This window comes from Penaeus monodon, chromosome 33 (assembly GCF_015228065.2).
Source record: "Penaeus monodon isolate SGIC_2016 chromosome 33, NSTDA_Pmon_1, whole genome shotgun sequence".
Taxonomy (NCBI): Eukaryota; Metazoa; Arthropoda; class Malacostraca; order Decapoda; family Penaeidae; genus Penaeus; species Penaeus monodon.
In genome coordinates this window covers 11,952,729-11,952,974 of record NC_051418.1, presented here as the reverse complement: position 1 = coordinate 11,952,974, position 246 = coordinate 11,952,729, and the positions used below count along the sequence as shown (strand labels likewise).

The following is a 246-nucleotide window of genomic DNA, read 5'->3' as shown; positions in this document are numbered from 1 at the left end:
GTGGGGGCGTAACTCTGCTCTACTTACAGCCACTTAGAAACCGTGCACACTTACCACTTAACTGTCTCTCCATTTTAGGGGAAACATTCCTTTTTAAGCGATTTTTTTTACATGGTAAAGTAATCGTCTTCTTATAGAGATAAATTTCATGTTTCTAATGCACGTATTTTGATGATAAGACAAGGTAATAATTGTATCGTAATATTTAATTTTACAAGCATACACACGCGTACACACAGGCAAACG

The 246-nt window shown here is 36.2% G+C and overlaps 1 protein-coding gene across 1 annotated transcript in view; it reads left to right on the top strand.

The window, feature by feature from the left end:
* The window catches only part of LOC119594044 (nucleoprotein TPR-like), a 24,750-nt gene that overhangs the window by 17,266 nt on the left and 7,238 nt on the right, over positions 1–246 (top strand).